The sequence below is a fragment of the Nyctereutes procyonoides genome, unplaced genomic scaffold (assembly GCF_905146905.1).
Source record: "Nyctereutes procyonoides isolate TBG_1078 unplaced genomic scaffold, NYPRO_anot_genome, whole genome shotgun sequence".
Taxonomy (NCBI): domain Eukaryota; kingdom Metazoa; phylum Chordata; class Mammalia; order Carnivora; family Canidae; genus Nyctereutes; species Nyctereutes procyonoides.
In genome coordinates, this window is record NW_026575148.1 from 1,336,300 (window position 1) to 1,359,057 (window position 22,758).

Below are 22,758 nucleotides of genomic sequence, written 5' to 3' on the forward strand. Positions count from 1 at the left end.
ACTGCGATGTCCTCTAAAATGAGACAAAAAAGGTACTCCAGTAACAAGTGCAGAGCATATAGTCTTCTCATATGTATTCACTTAAATTTTTATTGGGAATCATTTAAGGCAACAACAAAATTAGGTGTAAGAATAAAAAGGATTGTAGACAAAACAAGTGTTTGGAATTTTATGGTGACTTCAAAATCCAGAGATCTTGGAAATTTGATTTTTAATTTGTTTAACATACTATGACTTTGATATAATGTGTCAATGCTTTTCATTATTTTCATTAAACAGTTTAACATGGTTTTATGGAATAATTTAATAAATGTATCCATTACAAATTCTCATTTCCAAAATTGTCTTTGTCATTAGTATGGTGTAGGGTGGTTGTACACTTGTAGAATAGTCTCATGATTCACCTAGTCTTTAGGAAAGGTTTTGTTTTCAGACTACTGGCTGCTTACCTAGGAACTATCCAGTCTTGTTGATATCCTAGCAAAACACACCCTGTTGGGTCTTATTGCTTAAATATTCCCACTTCTAAAATTACCACCACACCACTGGGGGTGAATGAATACACGATTACAATTTCAATTTGACAGCTTTAAAGGAAATGGCATAGGGATTTAATTAGACCCTCTCCATGTGCTTCATTGATTCTCAGATGGGTTTTCATTCTAGCATAAGCAGATGTGAGTTCTAACATAGAAGTTAGATTTTCTTGTACCTTGCTTGGGTTATTCAAACCAATAAACAGCCAACAGTTGCCTGAATATACAAACTTCCAAAAACAAAGTAGTTTGGGAATGCTGAGAGATAGTTTTATCCTTTACTCTCTTTCCTTTATGAAATAGATTGAAGTCATCAGGAAAATGGTGATTTTTATGGTTCTTGATCTTATGTTATGTAATGAAGTGGGAAATTAGGCTACAGTGAAATATTTTCATTTTGGGCAATAATGGAAACTTCCTGACATTATTAGAAGAGAAATATTATAGTTATTTCTTTTTTGAGCTAAACAAAATGCTCAACTGAGAAAGATATGAAAGCCATTGTTAAATTTAGTTACTGTAGATTTTGAGAGAGAAACTTATTGTAACCCTTTGAAGACTCTTTTTGAAATGTATTTTTTCTTAAAATGAGGATAATATGCATCTTTATTTTAGAATTCTAAAAATCCCAATATTTCTTTCAACAAATACATTGTTAAATTTTCTAAAAGTTGAGTTTGGACATGCATTAGCAGTAGCAAGAAAATAATTGAAGTCATCCACAGATGTCTGAGATGGCATGCTACCACCAGCTGTCTGGGCTGCACCATAGAGAGTGCCATCATAGCCTCCATGGTAGATCAGTTGGGAAATATAATGTACATAACCATGTACTTTTCTGAAGTCATCAGGCAGTCCACACCAGAGCCTGCAGAAAGGCATGACTGTGTCACCTTTGTGTGATCTTGAACTCATTTTCACCAAACCTTCTAGTCATCCTTCCAACTTCCGACTTTGTCTTCCTCGTGTGAACCTCAATATCATTTTTGTCTACCTTTTTGAAGGTAGCCCTCCTCTGTACCAACTTTTCTTCTCCCTTTCCTCAAGTCTCACTGTAGTAGGTAATGTTGGGTCCTGTTAGGCTCTAGGCTACTAACAACTAGGTATAGTTTCTCACCTGTGTTGCCCCACAGAGTTTGTCCATTAGTTTTATTCCCAGAGGGAAACCTAGTGAGAAAGTGATGTCATTTGTTTTTCTGTAGGAAGTCTCATGTATTAGTGTTGAGATGGAAAAGATACAAAGAGGAGAGAGAAAATGATCAGTATAAGTGATGTATACACTACAAGCAAGTGATATGTGTACATATATGTTACATTTACTTAAATGTGTTCAGGGCCAGCATAGAGTTAGCCAGGCCTGAGGACAAGTATCACCCACATCCTAGTGTTGCTTGAGGAATCTGTCATAGGAAAGCTGTCTTAGGTTAATTCCCTATGCATCTGTCCACTTCCTGGACATCATTCATGATGAGGCTATGTGTTGTCATGAAGAAAGAGTAGACATGGAATTAGAAAACTTGTGTCCCACTCCTGACCCTATACTGACCAGCACATGACAGGTCATTTTACTTTCCCAGACATTATCTCCCTCCTCTATAAATTGAGAAAATGACATGAAATTTATTGCACAAGACTTCCAATTCTCAAAATGATATATGTTTCTAACTTATTAAAGACTTTCTCGACTGCTTAAATACTGTATTTTAATGCGAGAATTCCCAGGTCTGCTACAAAAACCATATAGACATCGTTTCTATTCACAGAAGCCAGGATTACAGAGAACAACCTGAAATACTGTGGTAGAATGAGGGCTCCACTTTCTCAAAACTCCTCGGAGACTTGGGTTTAATTTTTAGGTTCTGGCGAAGCTGCCCAGAACCACAGTATTCTATCCTGTTCAGGGAGAAGGAGGTAGTCTCCTCTCCCCTAAAAAAGTATTTTGCTAGAAAACAGAAAATACATGGTTCTGTCACTAATTAACTAGGCAAGCTTGGGCAAAGCCAATGACTTTCTTCTTGGACCTCATTTTTCTTGTCTGTAAAATGAGCCAGATGTTCTAGATAAACTTTGTCTCCTTGTATTGCCAGAATGCTCAATTATAGCCCCAGTTAGAATTACTTGATTGACTCATGCATTAAGAAAAAGGTTTAGGGTGGAAGCCTCCCCTTGATGTGTCAAAACAGGTCAAATTACAACTTTTCAATGAAAAGAAATTTATTTTGCTATCACCACTTTTAACCACATGTAATCACTTATCTTCATGAAAACTTTAATTGTCACGTTGTAGATACCATCTTAAGGTCTCTAATGTGCTTTGAATTACTTGGAACACCCCCCTCTGCCCCAACAGACACACACACACACACACACACACACACACACACACACACACACACACAGTGTTCTTATAAATAACAAGAAATTCTCTCCCCCACAAGGATACTAAATTTAGTCTAGAGAAGCATTCCACATGCTTTAAAACATAGAACTAGTGTCTAATAGCTAAGATCACTACCATGGTACAGAATTTTTCCTTTTCTGTTTTTCTTCATTTAAGTTTTACAATATCATGGCAAATATTAGTCCTGTATAAAGTTTTACTCTTCTTATGTTTGGCCCTGTTTGATCTGTTGGAACACCTTATGTTTTCAAGTATATAGAACCACTGATGATTTATTTAAGTTTCACTCTTAATTAGATAATATGTTTACAAAAAAGAAAAAAAGATATTAAAAGTATACCTTGATTAAAGTTGCTTTCTGATGTGGGGAACCATAACTGTGAAAAATGGGTATCTTGAATCAAGGAAATATGATCAATCACTCAGGTAGGGAGTAGGCATATTTGAAATATTATCCAGAACTCCCTGGCTTTCCTGGGAAGCTCTTTCTAGTGGGTCTTCCCTTTGAACTCTGGATGTCCTAGATACCAACAGACAGAGCTGCATCATATGCAGTGTCTTGGCATTTATATCCTGAACTTCAGTGATCACTTCTTCTCATTAAATACATTTGTGTGGTCCTGCCTTCTGAAAACTACTGGTGGAAATACTGAAACAATCAGTCATTTTCCCATGTTATAGATCCCTAGATCTTACTGCATTGTGCCAACAAGCTGCTTCTTTCCCACAAGAAGTAAAACCAGAGATCTTAGAGCTAGGTTGAAAAATTATTGGATGGAAAAAAATAAATTAAGAAAAATCATGATTTTGCCAATTCACTGGCAGAAATTTATTGGTATACTGTTGGAGAAAAAGAAATGATAATGTTGTAGATATAAAGTTAAACTTTGTAATCTGCATCATCTTGGGTAAGATGGCCACAGAGCAAAATTAAAGATCTATTGTACCATGAGGACCATGCTGTAGATTTGAATTCCAGTTCTAGACAGTTTGGAAGTAATACTGTAAATCTGAAAAGTATAGTATTACCTTAATCTTGTATATGGTGGTGATTATTCAAGTTGTTAACCAATAGCTTTATTTTCTATCATAGGTAAATTGTCCTGTGAATTCAAGATACAAACTGGGGGAGCTTTGTTTTCCTGCTTTACTTAAATGATATGAAAATTATATTTACAAGCTATCTAGATATATGAAAAACTTCTATAATTTTTTTCTGTATTTCAGATGTTAATTTAACCTTCATGGGTTTCTAAAATGAATTGTCAGCTGAATAGGAACAGATTAAATTTTGTACTGTACACAACATGTCCTGTTTCCTTACTTCTACTTAATTTTAAATATTCAGATGTGGATATGGGTACTCTCCTCACCTCCTTTTGTAGCTCTGCCCTCTAACTGCTCTTCCTTTCCCCTGGGCATCAAAGTTTCCCTTGGGATTCAGCTACAATATGTTATTCTTTGACAGAGTCTCAGAAGTAAAGTCTGGTGCTAAGTTGGTTCAATTCAGTAGATATTCACTGGATGATTATTGTGGCTGAGATATTTTAGAGGATGACTTTTCTTTTTCCTATCCTCTTCAAACCCGACTGCTCTGCCCCCTATTCTGCTAGGGACTCACTAGAAGGCCACTATTTATCTTTCAGAACTAATCTTATGTGATAATGACTTTATGCATTGCCCCTGCCAGATAACTTCTGCCTTTAAATGGTGGTTGCCAATGCCTTTAAACTGAAGTCTTGAAGTCTTAGTCACCAGAATCAAGCCAAGGCCAGCTGAAGGTGTTCAGTGCTTCTCAAATTATACCAAGGAAAAGTTTTTCTGCTCAGTCAGAGGAATAAAGAGGTAGGTCAAGAGCTAAAATTAGCTTTGTTTTTATTTTTAAATATAATAAATAAGAAAATAGGAAAATGCTTTTAAAAACGAGCTTTCTTTTCTTTCTTTTTTAAAATATTACTAATTTCATCTTCTCTCTAGTTTTTTGAAATCATTACTGTTATCAAATGACTACAATAAACTTACCACAAATTTGTAAAAAATCATCCTTGGCACAATCGAAAGTGCTCAGAAATGACTGCTTATCAAATTAAAATTTCAATTTAGGATTACATTTTTGTAGCCCTATCAGTCTTCTCAAGCTACAAATAAATACAGGAACATTTTTCTAGAAGTGTTTGTCAGCATGTTGTGTTGAAAATTAGATGGAGTAGGGCACCTAGGTGGCTCAGTCATTGGGGCATCTGCCTTTAGCTCAGGTCATGATCCCGGCGTCCTGGGATCCAGCCCTGCATCAGGCTCCCCGCTCTGTGGGGAGCCTGCTTCTCCCTCCCCCGCTGCCTACCACTCCTCCTGCTTGTGCTAATCCTCTTTCTCTCTGTCAATAATTAAATAAAATCTTTAAAAAAAATGAAAAAGAAAATGAGATGGGGTAAAATATTGGCATTTGGTTGAATTGATCTAGTTAATCTATATACTACGAAAAATATAAGTCAACCCACTTATAGCCACTTACTTGACACAATAAATTTTAAAACTGAGAATAAGAGATTCATCAATAAGAACTGGAGAAGTACACAATACTTATCTGGTAAACGTAGTTGTTATTTAATTGACTGGAGACTTATTTAAGAGTTTTGAGAATTTTCTTCCATGCATGAAGTGAGCTGGTGGTGTGTTTTAACTGCAACTCTTAGAATAGCTAGACAACTCAGTAGTTCTTTTCTAAGTCGTGAATTACTGTATATGATTCGTAAAGTAACCACTCTTTAAAATCCCAGTGCATTGCTCTTTGGTGTTCAAGCGACAAATGAGACAACCAGAGCTGATTTCTTTGTGTTTATTTTTTAAAAGTATCTGGGGGAAATCATTGATTTTATTTATAGGGCTGTGTTTATCTATTTTAAAAATTAAATCTGAATTCCTATAAATGGGTTTATCCTATAAACATAATATTTCTTACAGTTTGCCTAAAAAAATGATATAAAAGATTTTTATAGGTAAAGAAGCAAGTAAGCTAAAAAGAAACCCCAGAAAACTCCTCAAAGCATTTTCCTTTCATTGTGGGAACTGAGTTTACCTTACAATTGCCCAAGTAAATGCTTGAAGATTTTCCTAAATCAACATGGTTATAAGTTGTCTTACTGAGAATAATAGCACTTTTTATTACCCTTATTTTTCTAAGTCCTTTTATATTTGTGGGAAATTTTAACTTCTTGGTAAAAGGTATTTTCATTGGAATAAAAATGGGACTTTCAGATGTCTGTCATTTTCTAAAATGCTTTGAAGTTTGAATTTTCTATGTATATCAAGAGAGTAAGTCCCTCTGAATAGAATGTACTAATAATAAATTTAGGATTTCAAGAATCAACCTACATTACAGTTACAAAAACTATACCTGTTATTGACATCACAGTTAGCTTTTGTGCAAATTTCATTTGTGACAACTATTTATTATACTTATCAAATTGCAGGAAAAAGGCTCTGACACTGAAGTTTTAAAATAGTGACAGGCACTGAATTAGACGGCATTGGACCGATAGATACTATGATAAGATAGTGCAAAGAGGTCAAAGCAGTTGTAGAAAATAAAAGGAAGTTAAAGTATTCATGGCTATTCAGCTAATTTTTTTTTATAAAGAGTGCTGTACTTCTATAGGAAGCCTGAGGTAAGGTGTTATAGTAGACAGAATTCCAATATGGCTCCCAAGATCCCCCCCCCCCCCCCACTGGTGTATAAATCCCCTCTTTGGGCTAGGAAAAAGACTTATGAATATGACGGAATATCACTCTGGTGAGTATGTTACATTGTAGGCAGAAAGGGATTTTGCAGATATAGTTAAGGTCCCTAATCATTTCACTTTGATTTAATCGAGGGGGAAGATAATCCTTAGTGAACCTGACCTACGCAGGTGAGCTCTTAAAAGAGGTCAGAGAGATTTGAAGCATTAGAGAGATTCTTCTGGGCTTGAAGAAATAAGCTTCTATGTGGTGAGAAGGTCTGTGGCTGGGGGTGGGGTGGGGAACGGTTCAGAGCTGAAAGTAGTCCTTAGTGAACAGCTAGCAAGAAAATAGGGTTATTGGTCATACAACTGCAAGGAAATGGGTTCAGCAATCAATCACTGAGTTTGGAAGAGGACTCTAGAGGCACAGGTGTGATTATAGGCCCTGCCAACACCTTGATTTTAGCCTGGTGACACCATGAGCACAAGACTCAGCTAGATAATGTTTTAACTCCTGAGCAAGAAAACTGTGAGATCATACATTTGTATTGTTTTATGCTAGTAAGTTTGTGTTCATCTTTTATGTAACAGTAGAAAGTAAATATATATAAGAATGAAGCTTTTAAGCTTCACTTAAAAGTTTAGAAGAGCTATCAAAATGGCGCAGTAAAGCCGGAATAGAAAATCTCAGATGAGATGTGCACCTTCCAGTTTGCCCTATTCCCTTCCCTCCCAATGGCCTAAATGACTCTGAGATATGAGTATCATTTGCAACCCCTCATTGCACTTGCTCTGTTGTTATTCTCACAGAAAGTTACAAATGTTATTCTTAAATATTTTTTTCTGTACTCATTTCTCTATCAAAAGTGGAAAATGAAAGATGGAGCTGAGAGGGCTCCTTATTTCTCAAGCCCCATCTGCTTGCTTCATTTCTGATCTTGTTGACATTTGCTGTTGTGACCCATGAAGATTAAAGAAATAATTGATTGGAAGCTCCTAGTATAACCTGGACCAGATGCTTAGCAAATGTTAGTTTCCTTCCATCTAGCCTTTTTGTAGTTGTTTTGAAGCATTTGGGCCAGAATAAAGTAGTTATAACATTCCCTGTGATTGTGGGTAGAATGCCATAACAAAATGTTGAAATCAACCAGGAAAAGACCAAGATTACATTTCTAGTAAAGCAGAGCATATAAAGAAGGAAGACAGTATGATAACTATGTAGGTGACCCCAATTTTCCCTTTCTATCTCTACTAAAATCAATGGAATTTCTCCCCAGAGCCAGGAAAGGGAGAAAACCATCCCCTGTTGCAGTGTTCGGTTTCAGTTGGCTGTATATCCCTGGCCTCTGGGTGAGGTTAACTGTGCAAAGGAAAGTCACACTTTCAGAACAGTTAGATATTTTTTCTCACTAAACCACATTCAAGACACTAATTCCATTTCTTTACTGGCTCCAGATAGGTGAATTAGCAAGAAACCATTCCTGCATTGTCTTCTAGTCTTCAAATGAAGCCTAATTAAAGAAATATATAGTTTTTATTGAGCTGCAAGAAAAGGGGACATGGGGCACAATTAAGTTCGCATCAATAATTAAAGCCATAAAATTATTAATGTAGCAAATATTACACATTAATAAGAAATATATTTTGTCACCAACTGCTGCATAAAATCTCTTTCATAATCTATAATCCAAAAGGAGAAATAGAGAAGGAATATACAAGAAACATTATGTTGTAGCCATAAGTTTATTGCAGCTGAAAGTAAGATGTTTACCATATTTCAACACTACCATTTCAAAGATAGAGTTGTTCTGAATCACTTCAAAAAAATGTGAGAAAAAAGGATGTAATTGTGGTAATGATGGCTTGTATACAGCATGAGGTTTTACTAGGTAGATGAAAATATTTATCAGTCTGCCCTCACATTTTCCTCTGCCAAAGGTTCACAAGTTCAATGTGCAGAGAGGAGAGGGTCCTCCTCTACCTTTGCTCAATATCTCTTCTCTGGCTGAGCTTACATCTTCTGCTCCTACTGTCTTTGGAGAGAGATCTGATATCAAAGTCAACTTTCTGATTCAGGGATCACCCACTGAGAAAATTATTTTCTTAGTCATTAGAAGTCCTTTGGAGAGTATTAAGGAATGAGTGTTTATCCATCCCCCCCCCCCCGCCACCTGCCCATCCCATACTTTTTTTTTTTTTTTTAAGAATTTATTTACCCATTCATGAGAGACACAGAGGCAGAGAGAGAAGCAGGCTCCATGCAGGGAGCCCAACATGGGACTCGATCCTGGGTCTCGAGGATCACATCCTGGGCTGAAGGCGGCGCTAAACCGCTGAGCCACCCAAGCTGCCCCGCTCATACTCCTTTTATCACAACCGTATCACCTGCTTCTGTATCCAGCTGTTGACCTGCACATATCCCATAAGCTTATACAACATAGGCACCAGTAACAAATATTTAAGGAGTAAATGAATAAAGTAGCAAGAATTGTTTTGTCCCAATCAGGATTAAAATTGCATACATTTCTTTCATGATTTATAAGCATCTCAACCAGATTCTATTAGTGAATTCAATATTTAAAAAGTTAGTAAATAACCTACCAGAGCAAGTTGTTGGGAGTGATATAAAGTGAAGGAGGTTAAGTTTTCTGTCTTTTAATCCAAGAGGGGAGAGGTAGTATGTAAGTAGATAGACTATACCAACTGCCACAGAAAGCACTAGCAAAATGAAATGGGGGGGGGGGATTCAAAAGTGAAAAGTGAACAGTTAGATTAAAGAGTTAGGAAAGCTTCATGGAAAAAGTGACATTTAGAATATGTGGTAATAAATGGAAGGGGTTTTAAAGAGGAAAGATTCTGGGTAGCATCATGGTTAGATGTGCAAGGAAGGAGCATGAGCAAACAGAGGGAAAGTTTAGCACATGTTTGGGGATAGCATGTGTTCCAACTTGGCTGAAATGATTTCCAAGAAAGACCTGGCAAATGAGGCTTCAAGGAGTAGGTTAGAGCTCTGCTGAGGTGGCCTTTGAATGGTAGCCCTGGCAGGTTAATGATCAAGCTCTGTGCAGCATCACTTTTTCTGGAATGTTCCATGTTTTCACAGTTGCCCCTATGCCAGTTTAGTTTTGTGCCTCTTTTAAGTGAATTGCAGTCCCGTCAGCAACTAGCTGTCCTAGTTTGGGTCCTCTGGCTTGAATTTCTTTTGTATTTCATGGTCCTTTGCTTGTAGGAAATAATAAGAACTAATTCAGTATGGATTTTTTTTATTTGATTGCTGAATAGTTTGACTAATCTGAACTCCAACATATTAATAAGTTCTATATATCATCTTAATTTTCTCAAGAGCATTGTGGAGTAAGTATGTATGTTTTACAGTCGGTCAAAACAAGGTTCAGAAAGTAGGATAATCTTCAGTTTCTTCCAGTGAGAACAGAACCCACTAAGCTGATTTCAAATCCTGGGCTCTTTCCTCTGTATTACATTGTTATAGTATCTAAAATATGGAAGCTTTAACATTTTATGAGATCATTCAGAAGGAAGAAAAAAGGATGCATTTCTGGGATAAATAAACAAGAAGCTGAAGTGAAGCCCTCTTTCCATACAATCCAAATTTCACTTGGATCCAAGTATTCAGTATGACCCAGTTCATCTTTCTCATAGATTTTAATTTTGCTTGTATTTTTATCTTATCTCTTCCTGAATTTCCAGTCAAAAATATAGTAAAAGTCTTTTTTTCAAACGATTTTGGGCCATCATAATAATAGGTTTTATTTGCCAAGTACCTCCTATATCCATCACTGGATAGCTGCTTTATACACTTGATGTTTATTCCTCTTGGAATTCTGTAAGCCCATTTTATAGAGGTGTTGCTGAACTAACTCTCCAATCTGGTTCTGCCTTCAAATTCTGAGATCTTCCCTCCTGTCTCCAAAGCTACTGGTTTCTAGCCAGGAACATGCTTACTGGGTCTATTCTTCTGCTTCTTTCTGAACATATGATTCAGATCAAGCTTTAATCCTACAGCCCTAGGCAACATCTCCAAGACTAGTTTCATTTGTTGCCCATCTTCCAAGTCCTGTTGTGTGCCTGCTTCTAGTCTAATTACAGAGGAGCTACTGAGGGACAGCAGTGTAAAATGTGCTTTTTATCTTGTAAAGATATCTTTTATCTTGTACAGATATACTTCAGTTAAATCAAATACAGAAACAGAAGATTATATATATATATATATATATATATATATATATATATATATATATGAATTTTGAATTCTAGAAGGTTGGTAGAGAAGAAGCAGAGGGTAGAATTGAACCTTGAAGATTGGGTAAAATTTGGGTGACTAAGAAGAAGAAATGAGCATTTGGTGGGGATGTTCACAGGTGCTGGCCTGTGAATGTGTTTGTTTATTAAAACACTTCTTACTCATTTTTGAATTCTCTTGTTTTTTTCTAATGGCCTATCAAAAAACTATTTTTGAGCTACTCCACATGGCTACAGTATAGAAAATTGTATAGCTCAGAGTAAGACTTAGTACAGCATAAATGCAGTTTAATGTCAGAAATCAAGCAAAGCGCTGTTAGGCCTAAAGGTACAAGTGATAGTTATGGGCAGCAATCAAGGAAAGACTTTTGCCAGACAGTCATTCTAACCTAAAGCACTAACCTCCATCTGGTTTGGACTACTAATTTAATGTGTGGGTGGAGGTGTGAAATTTAAAATCTTTTGAAGAGAGTCGGGCAGTTTTTAACCTCAAAAGAGTGTGATTTCTGTTGTAAAACTTGAAAAAAAAATGTGGTAACACCACAAACATATACATCACCTCCAATCCGAATCTTGCTTGCTTATATGACCACATTTTTTTTTCTGCCCCTGATATAGATATCCTGTGCTAATCACCTGGGATAAATCTGCTATAAAAATGTTGAATTGCTTCAAAGATTTTCACGTATATCAGGTGGTTTTCTATGAGGCAGTAGAGCATCCAGAGATTGTGGATTCATCCATTCTAAAGGACCCTCACTCCCAATTCCTTTTCTAAGCTGCTTGTAGATGGTACCTCTAAGTCCTTCATACTGACTCATCTCACATTATTTACCTCAGCATCTAAAGCAGTGCCATCAGGCTTAGGATTCCAAGTTAGTTTGTATCCAGGGTTGAGAACCACTGAGTTTTCATTTTTAAGAAGGTGAATGTGGTGGGTTTTAGTCATGATATAAATATCATAATGGAAAAAGCTCATCCATTTGAACCAATAACAGTCCTTTTAGGGAGAATGGGAAATGTTCCAGCGGAATACCTACCTGTTCTATGGTAAAAGGAGAAGGCTTTCAGGAACTGGCCTAAAGACTTCTAAAAAATTAGAACCTGAGTCTTCTGTGTCCAGATCCTGTGTCCTTCCTACCAAGTTATTTAATATCTATAGTTATGTATGATTTGCTCAAATATCACACCCTTGGGAGAGATTTTCTTTGACTACCCAACCCAAAACAGTCTTTCTCTAGCAAATTACCCTATTTTATATTATTTTTACATAGTAATACACTATCTGGAATCATAACAAGTAGTTCCATGACAGCAAGGACCTTCACTCTCATTTACTACTGTATCCCCAGCAATTAGAACAGTGATTTGTATATAGCTGTTGAATGAATGAATGAATCAGTGAGAATTTTGCATTCCTACAATTATGTCAGTTCCATCATGTGGCCTATGTCTAGATGGAGGTGGAAAGGGGACACTTTTAATAGGATTGGGGTTTCTCAGTGCAATAGCTGCATTTGAGGCAGAAAATCAATTTTTACCCTGCATGACATTTTCAAAAGAAGTGTATCTGGTAGCATGGAATCTTCTATCTGACAGGGCTTATGTCAAAATACTAGGATGTCCAGATGAGTGGCCCACATTCTGTAGAGAGGGTGTGCCATTCAAAGATGCCCTGAACTGTGCCTGCAGTTTAGTCCTTGTTCTTACATATTTTTTGCCTGCACGAATAAGAGAGTGACTGTGGCTTAGTGTGTATACTTATGTTTAGCAAGAACATTTGCATGTGAATGCAGATATGCACAGACATTTTGTAAGTTTGTTGGGGAAGAAATATGGGATGCAGATTCCCCAAGTTAGCTAGTATTTATAATATTTTTGGTACTAGGGTGGAGGATGCCTGTCTGGTATGTTTTCAAATATTTGAAACACAGCCATTGTTTAAGGCTAAAATTCACAATATGGTGGAGACAATATCAGAAAAAAATGTGGACTGTTAATCACAACTTATGCACAACATGTTAAGTAAATGAACCCAACCACTTGTCGTGTATACACCATTGTGCTGAGGAATGCTTTCCCTCATCTGAGGAAAATTATTACCAAAGTGGCTTAGCTTATTCATCTCCATGTTTGGAATTAAGCATTTTTAATAGTTATCTACTTCCCATTGTCTGCCTGGGATAAATCTTGTCTTGTCAGTAAAATACTTAGCTTGAGACCAGAATTAAGATAGGGTCCTCAGAATCCTGTTGTGAACTCAGAGAGATAAAGAAAGGGAAGCTGGCCCCTGTCTAGGAGTCAGCGGTGGTGGGGGTAGGGGGTGGGAGGAGGGAGCGAGGGAGGAGGAGAAGGGAGCAAATTTGGTTTAAGGCAACTGCTCGTGGGTTTTGTGCCATTCAGCAGCCTAGGAAGAATTTTTATTTCTTTCATTCCACTTCTCCTCCCCCTCATCCAGGCACACATACACCTTCCTTAAGGAGACAAGGCTTTTATTTTATAATGAGAGAAGAGAATACTGCAAGTAGAAGAAAATTATTGATTGATGTTCTCATTCATTTGGAAATAAACTGATAATGGATCTTTTCCAGAGCTGGAAAATGAAGGGAGTTAATAAATTTGGGTCTTCTACTGTGTACCCAGTTTTGTCTTAGAAGAATTAAATATACTTTCAAAATTTCATTTAATATAAAATTCAAATGAGAGCTTGGTAGGTAGATGATCTTAGGCTCTTGAGATTAGGTAGGCAATAGGAAACCCTCCTAAATAGGAGGCCAGCTTTTTTGCAGACAAAATGTGTCCACTTAAGAATTTTCCTTGGGGCTGAGTTTTTTTTTTTTTTTTTTTTTTCAAAATGGGGAACACAGGATAAAAAAAAGTGCGTAAAGTGCCTAAGTTTCTATCTCTGACTCCCAAATGAGTTTATAGTTTAAAAACATTTTAAAAAACTAAAACTGTTAAAAATAAAGTAATAAGAGTATGTCATCAACAAGTTAATGACTATTGCAATTATAAATTAATATAAGTGGCTCCTTTTGACCTGCCCCAGATGTCATGTCAATTGATTAAATGTTCTGAGACAATGAAATAGAAAAAGACAACTTTATTATCATGCTTCAGGCAGGGAATATTTTTATTTGCTATTAGGAGCACATCCACATGTCAATGACCAATTCCATTTGGAAAAAAGACACTTTTTGGGATATGTATACAATTAGGAAAAATCTCCAAGGTGAATCTTGGGTCTGAACTAACCACCTCTGTTATTTTTAGTTGACATTAGAAATCATAAAAGATAGCATTTTTAGGCTTTATTTTGACTCAGAGCAAAAGAGTTGTTGGTCCCATCTCGCGTAGGTGTCATGGGCTGGCATGGCCCTGCTGGGCTGGCATCCTCAGTAGGCATTGCTAGGAGCGTGTTCTGCACTGGGTCTCCACACTTCCACAGATGGGGAATAAATTGGAAACGGTGTCAAGGAACTAGCAGATTTTCAGCTGCATTCTCTTGCTAGCCATTCTGAGTGTGCCAAGGATGCTGTCTTCTTACGGGTGATTTGGCAGCCAGGGACCTGCCTTCTGGGACAGCTGTTTGAGCCTCAGCTTCTCTGTGGTGATGGGGTAAATCTGAGAGGAAAAAGGATAATTTTCCTAAAAAAATATATATTGCTTTAAAAAATAATAGAAACTACTTCATAACCTCTAGATAGGAGATAAGAAGCCTTGGGTGAAAGAGATGTATATTTGATATTTGGGAATAGTTGATGATAAACTAAAATTGATCACCTGCCTATAATGTGATCAGCTGTACAAAAACTTGTTGTTTGGCGGGTAGCACTATATCCCAGATCACTAGGTAAAGGATCTGTTGAGTGGACCTATAGGTGCCTAATTTAAGTATTTATAAATGCTGGTCATGAGAAAGGAATAGAGAAAGTCATGACTTTTGAATGTTCTACTTTTTAAAATACAGACTAAATCACTGCCAATTTTAGTGACCAAATTTATTACTGGATCATAGGATGATTTATTCCCACTCATAGGAATAGGCTTGGAAGCCAAGAACATCACTCATTCACAGATACATTATGTCCCAGACATTGTTTTGATTCCAGAGTGAGAATATGGTGGTCCTTAATGCCTTAGAGTTCATGGCCAATGGAGGATGTGACTGCTAATCAGGCAGTTACAAAACAGTTGTATTTGTTTTTCTTATAGGAGGAAAAGTAGGATGGTAAGAAGGCATATGGAAGGGTCGCCAGTGGTCAAGGGAGCCTTTCTGGAGGACGTGTTAACCTAATTTGAGGATTCAAGAACTCCTCTAGAGATCAATGATTAGAGAAGATGTAGCTGATGTAATAGTACATATACAGTCATCCAATTCTGCTCTCACAATGTATGCCATATTTTGTTATAACTTTAAAGTAAGAACAGCAGTAAGACACCAAGTGCTAAGAGACAATCTAATCTCCTGGGTCTCACCTACTTTAAATTCTGCCCTTTAAAAAATTATGTTTGGTTATTTGCTATTTCATCTTATTTATAATTTTGAAAAGTGTTTATCATTCATAACTCATTACAACAGCTGTGTTGTTCTTTTAGGGATAAATCAGTTTCTTTTCAAGAAATACTTAGGATGGTTAATAAACAATTTTCTATTTTATTATTATTTGTGCCAGTATGAAGAATCCTTAGGAGATCTTTGAGAAATTATTTTCATCTAGAGATAACATTGTAGAAGAGTAAATTGTTTGGCAGAGTATTTGAAGCATATGGGCAAAGATACAAGTATTTACTGCATTTATAAGTTTCATTATGACTCTATAAAATGCAGCATCATTTGTCAGTAAATCAAAGCTTATAAAAGTGGCAATTGTAAATGCAGTTGGTTGCAATATCAAGAGAATGGGGATTAGGAGTGTAACTGAAATTCCTTTTATGATAAATTATCTAGCTCCTGGCTACCGTGTATGAGCTCTATTAACTGCCTATAAATTGTTCATCATAAAATCTAGTTCATTCTTGTTAATTAGGCCAAAGCTTTTATGAAGATTTTTTTTTTCTCCTCTCTCTGAAAGCCTAGGCTGACAGGAGAGTAGCTACATGAGAATACTGAGAAAGAAAGGGCCCTTCTGCTAAGTATGATGCTATCTATGTTCCTTAAAACCGATAATTAAAAAAGAAATTCCTGAATCAAGATTACTTTGGCTTTTTAAGAGGGAAAATGGAACCATTCTATTATAGTCACAGAAGAGGGTTAAACACAGCCAAAATAATTGCATCTTCTAACTTCAAATTCTCTCAATCAATAACATGCAAGAAAGACAGTGTATGTATAAAGAGGACTAGCTATACCCATTAGAAATGATTAATACCAAGCAAGTTCCAGAAAGACAAATAGACATATCAATTTTTTTTTCTGACACATCATTCCACATCATTTTATTATGCATTTTCCCCATGAAGTTGAACTTTTATACAAAATTATCTTTGAAGAAATATTGTATTTGTTGCTCACCTCCCATTTTTTTCTGTTGTATTTTCCTTTTCGTGATGCTCACATAAGTGATCAACTGGCAGTGAATGTTATGTTTATATTATCTCATATTTTGCATTGCTAACTGGCTCCCTTGATACCATTTAAGGTGCATCCCTAATCAGCTCTCACGTTTCACACTTGCAATCTGTGGATTTTATGAAGAGTAGACACGCCGTGCCCCAGTTCTGGACGCCAAAGTGGTTGTGACTTCAGGAAGTCCCAATAGTCAGAGCCACAGGCTGAGTCAAGCTGTGTGATTGCTCCCCTGAGATGTAGTTAGCAAGCCTCTCTGACAGAGGCCAGAGGCAAGGAACAGTCAAAGACTAGAAAAGTCAAGTCTGTTTGCACACACTCCTGTGCTTAACACCCATTACGGTGCAATTAAGAATGGTCAGAAGCACTATTATATTTGGAAACCCCAAATAACAGCACAAGTTGGGGGAAAGGGGGAAAATCATTTCAAACCAGGGAAAAGTAGTTTTTATATGTTTTTAAAAATAGGATTTTTGCTAAAGTTACTGTTTTCCCTTGTAAATGCTAACATTAGTTAACAGTTAAAGAAATTGTAAAACAATTAGGTTAAGTGTGTTTCATTTCTAAGATCTTAGGGACACATCAGGTTTGTCTCACCCTTTGCAGTTCAGAGGACCCTAACATTATATTTTACCCTGGTCCAGCTTCAGGGTAATGTTGGTGACTCCACAAGACTGTGGTGCAGACAAGAGCTCCTGTAAGTTCAGTCTAAATTAGGTGCTTAGAAAGACTATGCAGTTCTTTGCACTGAGTAATAATAGTAAGGGCTCTGCAGGGGGCTTTCTTGGATGGACTGTGGTTTGAATCAGGAACTTTAATACTAGGCTACATAATGCCCCAGAGACCTTCCCAGTGAATGCCTTGGGGGGAATAAACTGCAACTGGCTCAAATAGTCTTTTATTTTTTTTTCATCTGATAATTATAGAGATTGCTTAAGCTCTGCCTAACTGAGTTTTAATTGAAATATTTTTTTTTTCCTTTTGAAAGGCTAGAAAGAGAAGCCTTTAACATAGTAGTTCTTTTAACAAATTGTTTGGAAAACTCTCTTAAAAACAAAAACCATTTAGTTTTTATTATCATCACCTTTTTATTATCAGTGCCATCATTATTTTTATCATATCACATGTTGAATTATGCATGGATAGTGATCTCAGTTTTCACTGGATAATTGGACTTTTGTAGGCCTCTCATGAAGCTTCAAGTAGGCAAAAAGAAGTTAATATATATCTGGTTTGAGAAGAGAAAACTTATGGACTGTTTGTGTCTCTTCCTTGCCCCCAACTTTATAATTCCTATTTTGAAGCCCTAACTAACCTTCCCCTGACCCTAGATGACAGGATTAGGAGGTGGGGGCTTTGAAATATAATTTGGTTTGGATAAAGTCATAAGGATGGAGCTCCCATAAAGGGATTAGCGTCCTTGTAAGAGGAAGAGACACCAGAGAGCTTCCTCTCTTGGCCATGTGAGAGGACATAACAAGATAGCAGCCTTCTGCAAGACAGGGACATGGCCTTCACCAAGAGCCAGATCTGGAGGGTATTTTGATACTGGACATCCCAACCTCCAGATCCCAGTCTATGTTGTTTTGTTATAGTATCGTGAGCAGACTGATAAACTTAGCTCATGACAAAATCTCTTCCAACTACAAGGACTATAGTGTAGCAATGATGCAAACATGTAAAGGAGAAAAGCCTGGTCAGGTAGGGAAAGAGAAATTGTGGAGAAGGCACACTGTTTTGTCATTTTATTCCCCAAATAGCCCATACTACTTAGCCTTTCTCTCTCTCTCTCTCTCTCTCTCTGTTTATTTATTTTATTTTATTTTTTCTAGAACTAGCCAGAGGCCTCACCTAATTCCAAGGGGGCTGGAAAATGGACTTACTGGCTCTATAGCCACTTTCTAGCAGCAACTCTGTGCTATAGGTGGAGCACAGAGCTTTGGTGGACAGCTGCTGGTCTGTGGCACAACATTTTGTATGTTGCTTACTTTAAGCTGAGAAAATGATTTTTACAGCTATATACTTTTTGCATTCTAAGGCCACTTTAAGTTATGAGCCAAATTTTTCTTTGAGCCAAATTTTTTAATGCCTAAACATTCAGTCAATTTCGTCAAGCAGCCAATTAATTGAATGGAGGCAATTCACTTGGTTGTTTGACTGAATTTACAATTGTTTGGCTGAATGGAATGTTTACTTTGGTATAAAAAGTTTGTGCAGTAGTCCTATATAGATATAATCACATTGCAGCTGGTGTAAAATTTGTCTTTGTCACTATATTTATTTTTCTAGACACTGTCACCTTCTTTAATTTACTTTCCTGAATTCCTTGTAGAATGCTCCATTGTCCTAGGTTATTTCAGAATGTTTCTTTCAGAGCTTAGCTGAGAATGTACTGACCAGGTTTGTCTCAGCATCTTTTCAACACAAGCTAGTTTGCATGTTTTATTTTTTCTGTGAATACCAGATGAGGTCAGTCCTACAGATCTCTTATATATATATATATATATATATATATATATATATATATATATATATATATATCTTGTAATACTGTGTTGATGGTCAGACTGTTAATTATATTGAAAAGATGTCTTTAAAAACCATTATATTTTAAAAGATGTCTTTGCTACAGATTTTTAAAGGAAATTTTTGAATTTTATCTCTACTTTATTTCTTAGGCTTTCAATCTGTATTTTTCTAACTTAGATTTTAGGGTGTTATCTCAGGCTTACATTAATGCCGAGCAATATGCTTTTATAAAGCCAGACTCAATTTGGCAAACGTCTCTATAGTTAGAGAGATTTGGAGTTGAACATTTAACATTGATTATGCACTTATTTTTAAAATGCAGGAATTCAATAAAATGATCCATTGACAAATACAATGAGTGCCTTTTCTGTAAAGGTTGCACAAAGAAGTGAGTGATTATCTCCAAGGAATTTACACTCTGGGCTTGATCATAGCATCTGGCACAGCCGAATTTGGTAGAGAAGACAGGACATATGTAAAAAATGTTAACTAGCAATCGAAGATAGCCCATAATAAAAAGACGAATGGGTAGAGTGGGAAATCAGGTGTCTAGGAGATCAGAGGAGAGAGGCATCAAGGTCTGAAGCAGCAGGGAAGGAAACATAGACGGCATGAGTCTATAGGGTGGATCCAAAGGGAGGATGTTATTTAGATAAATTGAGAGGTAAGGAGGTGGACATCTCAGAAAGAGATACATATAAACGAAATTGTAGAACCTTGAATCCATATAATGTTTTCAAGTAACAGCGAGTAGATTTTTTTTTTCCTTTTTCTACGGGAAACTGAGGGTTAGTGAGTGGAAGTAGTTTAAACGTTGGAAAGATAGGTTGCTCTCAGACTGTGGAGAACTTTAAATGTCAATTTGATAAGTGTGGCCTTTATTTTATGTTCACCAGGGAACCACTGGAGATTTTGAAATGATCTATTTGTTGATAGCACCTTGGATCCTAAATTTGTCAGCAGCTTCAGATTTATCTCCCAAGCCAGTATTTTGGGAAGTCATTATAATTTAAGGCACAATGATGGTCAATCATTCCCTGGACTCCAACTTCTGTTTCATCTCCAACGTACAGGGTAGAGAAGAAATGAACTGCTACATGGAGATTGCTTTCTTCTACAGAGACAAGACAGAGTGGTGTACATTCACTTTTCTTTTCTGGGCATGTGTTCCAAGAAGAAGCAGAATCCTATTACAGAATTGAAACCACAGCATGTGAGGAGTATACAGATACCTCTTCTTTGAACTTTGAAGGGGATTGTGTGCTGTTAACATAAAAATGAGACTGCTCACAAATCATTAGCTTAAAAAAAAGGCCTCAACATTGTGAGGTACTCTACTTGATGGACAAATACAAAAAGAATCCATTCTGTTGTAGCTCTTGATTAAAGAACATCAATGAATAACCACATGCAGGGCTTGTTATACTTCTGAGTTGTATGTACAGTTTACAATTGCAGCCATGTGGCACATGCAACGAGTTGACCATATTAATAGTTTATCTACACCATCTGCTGTCATATTGACATTTACTTTCTTCAATATAGCACCCTATTTATGTTCTGTTATTTCTTCTTTTCCTTCTTCACTTCAAATCATATGATTTGAATCTGATATCTGCACCATTTCGTGATGTCAAAAAAAAAAAAAAAGGCTTTCAGTGAGGGAGTGGCGGATGGCAGGAATAAGTGGTCAAAGGACTCAGTAGATAAAAGTCCTAATTCATGGATCCAGAAAACTGTGTAACAAGGTGAGTCTTCAAGTAACAAAGTATATGGAGGAAGCATGAAAGAGAAGTGGGGATTTAATTAAGGATTAACAAAAGAATCAAAGGAAATGGCTGACAGAAGAGAGGAGAATGAGGACCATACATGTGTAGGGTAATAGCAGAGCAGTGCACAGAGGCTAAGATGGCATTACTGTTGATCCTTAGAAAGATACTTCAAATTTTTGGCAATACATTACAACTGCAGTAACTCCAGGTAGCCTTCTGAAATCAGGAGCCAACAGGTGAGGTTCCCTTTAACTTTATTCTTGATTCTTGAATTGCAGTCAAGATAAACTTGTATCAGCCCCATTTTTTTGATGTTTTAGTTTGTTTCCAAAGCACTGTTCCAGTTCATTTTTTCACTTATCCTCGCAAGGTAGCTGTGAGTTAGCTTCTGAGCAAATCTCCTGGCACCGAACTCTTAGCTAATTCCATTAGAAAACACCGACTTAGTGTGTGGAAGTTGAAAAAAATCTATTAAATGGTTGCTAGATTTTTAGAACTATAGCTAAAGTTCGGGAAAGACTTGGGAGTTCCAAAGAATAGAAAGATATAGAAAAGAGCAAATGTATATATTCAGCCTAAGTCAACAGAATTAATCCGGGCACTATTTGAGCATTTTTTCCCTGAAGCCATGGATGAACGATGCAGAAATAGATACCTCTGACAAAGAAAAAGGATGGATACTGGCATGGGAGGACACGGTTCCTTTTCTTTCAATCCCAGATCAAATTTAAACCTGTGATTTTGGAGCTTACTCATCAGAGGAGAAATATCATGAGCTATTTGCTCTCTCTGCTGTAACACAGCTCTGGCAAGCCTGGAAGTTGTGTTGAGATCGTCAAATCTATAGTCAAGGACCATCTTTGTGAATCATGAAACCATATGCCACTGGTTGTCTGAATTGGGAGAGAAAAAAAAAAAAACACCCAAAACAAAAAACCCAACTCTACACCAATGAAACCAGTGATGTGCTCAGACGGTGCCAAGGGCCATTTGACCATCTTACACCTTCTCAATCTATGCATTTAAAAAAAATGTTGCTACTGCCTGAACCATGTAAAATACCAGAACTCTTGTAGTGCTAACAAGGAATAAAGATCTTGCACCAGATGGTGCCTCTTGTCTCCATCTATCTCTAGCCCAAACAATCTGCCAGAGTTTTGAAGAAAAATACGATGTGATCATGTTGCAAAGTATATGAAGAAACAGTATGAAAAGTAATCTGGCTCAGGCGATGGAATCCAGAAAGAAGGAGATTATTATGACTCTGAGCCTATGGATGAGAGGGTATTGTTATTCCCGAATTTTAGTCCTTAAGACAAATGGTATACCCAGGCATAGCTGGAAGGTGAGTATCTCCCTGAAATGTCTCTTTGCATCTCTGCAAAAAATATTGACATCAGTGAATATTGTTGAAATTTCGGAAATGCATCTGGATATTTTTCTTATATAACAAAAAATGAACAGTTTGATGACTTTTATAAACCTTACTAGATATAAAGGGATAGTGCACAGAAGAACTTTATCATTTAGCTTTTTTTTTTTCTATATTGCCTTTCAGTACTGAATTTGGTCATCTTAGTGACAAGAACTTCAATACAGTTTTTTTTATAGTGTTTTAGATTGTATTTATGTATTTATTTAAGAGATAGATAGATAGATAGATAGATAGATAGATAGATAGATAGATAGCACGAGCAGGGGGAGGGGCAGAAGGAGAAGCAAATTCTCTGCTGAGCAGGGAGCCTTATTTAGGGCTTGATCCTAGGACCCTGGGATCATGACCTGAGCCAAAGGCAGATGCTGAACCAACTGAGCCACCCAGGTGCCCCTCAATACAGGTTTTATGTCCGTTTTGTAAAATATTGTTAACAGTTTCTTTAATAAACTTGGGTGGGATAGTTTTTGATTTTGGTCATTTTTCTGCTTCTCTATAAGACTTTTGTGGCCACAGTGTTTTCAAGTATTCTCTTGT

The 22,758-nt window shown here is 36.7% G+C and overlaps 1 long non-coding RNA gene across 4 annotated transcripts in view; it reads left to right on the top strand.

Moving 5' to 3' along the window:
* LOC129501659 (uncharacterized) overlaps window positions 1-22,758 on the top strand; it is a 143,688-nt gene that overhangs the window by 94,115 nt on the left and 26,815 nt on the right. The window contains exons 5-6 of one of the 4 annotated variants that reach the window (XR_008662780.1): window positions 4,628-4,782; window positions 20,088-20,118. The exons of 2 other annotated variants lie outside the window; for them this stretch is intronic. This is a non-coding gene — a long non-coding RNA (uncharacterized LOC129501659). Of the gene's footprint in view, window positions 1-4,627; window positions 4,783-20,087; window positions 20,119-22,758 lie in introns of those variants that run through there. One more of the 4 variants, XR_008662779.1, reaches the window with a different exon arrangement.